Genomic DNA, 4898 nt, shown 5'->3' with positions numbered 1-4898 from the left:
ATCAAATAGCGAGGGCCAGATGTTACTCACTCAAGGGTTCTAAAAGAACTCAGGTATGAAATTGCTGAGCTACTAATGGTGTTGTATTATGCACTTTAACATGGTCTTTAGAGCTAAAATAATACATGGCAGTTGGGAACCTCTTTTTTTTTTTTTTTTTTTTTCAAAGAAGTGCCTGTGTGTCCTGGTTTCAGATGGGAAAGAATTAATTTTGTTTCTAGTGATTGCTGTTAAAGGACTGTCAATAACGCATATTGTTTTAGTTGTTGCTAGATGACGTTTAAACTTTACAAGGACTCTTTTCATCTTCCCATAGATGCTAAAAAGGAGCACAGACAGAACAACGGAATGGCCGATGGAATATTCCGTACCATAGACATCTTGCTCATATATAAATGGTGGTTGACCTGGGTGGAGAATCTGTGGTCACTGCTCAGGAAGGTACCAATTCTGGGTGGTAAGAGTGACTTCTGTCATCATTATTAATTATTATTTTTTTTTTCCTTTTCTGCTCTTGCTCTATTAAACTGCCTTTATCTCAACCCATGTTTGTTTTTTATCCCCCTTTCCCCTCCTTTTCTCCCTCTTCTCCCTGCCCTTCTGGGGGAAGGGGGAGAACTGAGCAAGTGGCGCATTGTCCTAGCTGCTGGCTGCAGTTAAACCATGACACTGAGGAAAGGGGAACTACTGACAGGGAATTCTGATTTTTCAGCAAGCCAGGTAGGTGGAAGAGTAGAACGGATAGACAGGTGGCAAGTATGGCAGAATGAAGAAGAACTGACCCAGCATTTCAGAGGTCTTTGGAAGAGCCGACGAGCATGTGGAAAAAAGTGATCCAGCTGAGATACAGTGTGCAACAGTTCTGAAAAACCTGTTGGATGCTGTACCTCACCAAAGGCTTTTAAAGAAACCAAAGTATAATAATATAAAGGAAAAAAAAAATCCTTCATGCATTAATAACTAAATGAAAGGCAAGAAACAAACAGTAGGAACAAATAATAAGTGGAAGGGAGGCTTCCAGTGATGTCCCAGAAACTTGCTGTCCCATTTTGTCATATGTTTCATGTAAGAGGGGCATGCAGTGAAGTAACAATGTTTATAAAAACACAGTTATTTAAAATAGTCAAAGCTAGGCTAGATGTGACATAAAGCTCGTGGTATTGGGTCATGGAGGGATCAAATGATGGATGGCATGCAAAGTTGATATACATAAAATAATGTACTCATGTGGAGAAAAAAATCCCAAACGCATATGCACAACAGTGGGTAAATTAGTTGTTACAAGCAAAAGATCTTAAGAGTCATTTTGGGTAATCCCCTGAAAACATCCATGCAGTGCTCAAGAGTGTTCAAAATGGCAATGAGCATGCTAGGGAAGAAACAACTGAGGAGTTATACAATAAAATCTGTAAAATCATGACTGGCATGAAGAAGAGAATAAAAATAGTCACCATTATTCCTTACTGGATAGTCATATTCATATCATCTTGCTCAAATGTTGTACTGAATGGCCATTATTCGCTTTTTTTTTTTTTCCCCAGATATAAGAAGTAGTTATGCCCAAATAAAATATCTGGCAGAACTTTTGAAATCAACAAAACAAGAATATTTTAGCAGAACTCAACCATGGGACTCCTTGCTAGAGGACATTTTAGGTAACAACCTCTACCAATTTATAGATAGAGGAACTTGTCCAGTCACTCCATAAAGAAAAATAATCACCAAAGTCTTTTAAAAATGACGAGTACTTCTACAAAAACAGAGAAAATGTGCCAGGTAACATTGTAGGGACACGGAGACTCACTGGAACAAAACAGCCTGCATTTAAGCGAGTAAATTCTTTTAGCCTCCAAAATTGTATAGGAGCGTGCAGGTCAGTAGGGAACCACCCAGGACCCAGGCAGTAGCGCCAGGCTCTACCCTGCCTCCTGGTTTAGTGGTACGGGCAAACTTGTTCCAGTGCCTGGCTGTGTGCCCAGGCTGTTTAATTTAATTGGAAAGAGGCTGGGAAGCCTCCATCTGCCAGAAGCTGGAAAGGGAAAGTTTCTCTGCTCAGCCTGCCTTTCCGTTGCCGGAGACAGGCTCCCGCGCGGGCGGGCTGCTGGAGCTGAGCCCCTACAGCGAGGTCTCAGCACAGGAGGGATGTGCGCAGTTTGGATCAAAATCGAATTCTGCCTATATGCTTTTTTTTAAAAAAATAAAAAATTATTGGGATTTCCCCTTTTAAAAATAAAAATTAGGATGTATGCTTTAAAGCAATGAGATAATTAATTTGAGAACCTTCAAGGCAATTGTGTTGGTATCGGTTGATTGCATGGCATATTTTAAAGCGAAGTTATTAATATATGCATAACATGTTAATCAACATGTGTTTGAATACAGTATGTTGCAAATAAACAAGAAACACCAGCATTTTTATTAAAGGTTTGCAATGAAGATACAGAAGTTGTGTAACAATGTGCTACTTGCTGCAAAGCACTACCAATGAACATTTATGCCTTCTGGAAAAAAAACAAGACATTTTATTATTTTTGCTAATGCTCTGTTAATGAAATTTGCTTCCTCATATCCTTAGACCATCAAGGCTACAGCAACATTATTACTGCTAAAAATATTTACAGTCAGATTGCTTAATTAATTATTGGACTGTAGAAACCTAAATTACCTTTAAAAATATGAGGCTGGCTGTTGGCAAGTTATAGTATTTTGCCTGTGAGCTTCATTTCAAGGCCAGGCTGGATGGGGCTTTGAGCAACCTGGTCTAGTGGAAGGTGTCCCTGCCCATGGCAGGGGGGTTGGTAATAGATGATCTTGAAGGTCCCTTCCAACATAAACCATTCTATGATTCTATGATTCCGCTCTAGGTACAAAAGAAATGTTTTCAATTCTTTGTGTAAACACTGTGAAAGCTGATGAACTTTTGAGTAGTTATGAAACTGTGATTTAAAGTTTAATTACATATCTTTATGATTTATCAATTAAGACTTTGCAAATGGTCATTCAATGTATTTCAATTTTTGGAGCATGGCAGACTACTCAGAACCCATCTGATGGGAATGACATCGTATGATGCTAACCCGTTTGCATCATCATCTCTGCTGTATTCTATGTTCTTGTTATCTAAATAATACTGTGCAAAACAGTGCAAAACAATACGTCAAATTCTTCCAAGTGCTTATCTTATGCTGTTTAAAAAGTAGATGCAAAACCTCTTAGGATAGTGACAACTCTAGTTTAAAGTTTAATGATGACTATGAGGAGGTCCTGCTAAACTAATACAAAATTAAACATTAAATCTCCATGACAGCACAGTGGAATTTTCAACAGAAAAGGGAAAAAATTAAGGCACTTCTGCTATATCTAGTTTCATATTCTGCTGATGTAAAGGGCTACATATTTAGCTGCAACACACTGGTGAAAGTCATGTATTACTTTAATTTACAACTTGCAAGGATTTGGCCTTCAACTTTTATTACGCAGTCCATGGCAGAAACAAACAATTTCACATTAAAAGCATATTGTTACATAGTTTTTAACAATGCAAATACATTTTGGCTGCAGAAATAAAAACCAAACAAACAAACAACCTACACCGTAGAACTGTATTTTAGAATACACTTAAATTTATCAAAGTACATTTTCCCCTGGTCAACTAATGGTGATTTATTTACAAAGCAAGTAACAAACAATGGTTAGAAAATACCATTGCACCACAAATTATCTACATGGATATTTCTATTTTTCATACTAGAAAACAGCTAAGGTGGCATTTACTTCAGTACAATGTTTCTTTCTTAAATTTTAATGTGTTTTAGCAGATAATACAAAATGGAGATGCAGACTGCATTACATTAGTTAGAAAAGCAAACCTGTTATGGGTTTGGTTAAGAAAAAAATAGATTTCTAGCAAAATGTTAGGTCTAATGCACTAACCGTTCCAAGCACTTCACACAGGGACTGTCAATGACTTACAAATTCCAAATGTTGCTGACAGGGCAGTAGGAATTTGAGAAACTAGTTGAAAGAGAAGTCATCATCAGCCCGTGCCAGCTCTGAGAGGCTTACAGCTAGATTTGTATTCACACAGCAATTTACGTTAACAGAGTCTATGCTGTTTTGGGGGTCATTAGACAATCAATAGCAACACGGAATACTTTCATTTACTCATGTCTTTTAGAAGAAGCGACAGCTCATTGTTTTGACTTTAAAGTCTATTTTCAATGTGAGAAATAGAAGCAGGAGGCAAAGCTTGGAGCTCTGTTTTTTGTTAAGTGAGCATTGAAGGAAATATTTTCCCTTTGAAATTGTGGAACATGCAATCCTCGTGAGAGGAGACCTCCTGAACTGCAAATGTGTTGTTCTAGATGATCTTGTAAGACTTGAGCACACAAATAACCTGGACAGAAAACACCTCTACAAATAAATTTTAAGAGTAAATCGAATACCCAACAGTATTAAAACTTCATTTCTCATTTTTTCCAATCATTAAAAGCTCTCCTTTATTTTTCAAACTATAGTTGTCTAGCCTTTGAATTTTTGTTTCCAACCTGTTGAACACCACTGTCACTTACCAAGAGCATGTCAGACCGCTACAGGTACAGTAGCTTTATTTAGACTAATGTATGTATTCCTGGTAAACGTGACTGCTTTAAACACTGGAGCCTGGCAAGCCCCCGTACCTCTCGGCTCTGCTCGCTGTTAAGTTTCATGCTTCTGTTACGCGCAATGTAGAAGTGATGCAGAAGCAATTTTTGACAGACTGGAAAAGCAGGCACTTTCCTCTGTGGTATTTTTTTTTTTTGAGGGGAAGTGTATCCTACACATTCCCATAGCATACTGCCCAGACACTCTGGCACTGGTGTGCAGTTGCTTTGAGAGCTATGCAGCAGGAGACCCTG

This window comes from Vanellus vanellus (genome assembly GCF_965231255.1).
Source record: "Vanellus vanellus genome assembly, chromosome: 3".
Taxonomy (NCBI): Eukaryota; Metazoa; Chordata; class Aves; order Charadriiformes; family Charadriidae; genus Vanellus; species Vanellus vanellus.
Note: the sequence above shows the minus strand (reverse complement) of the source record.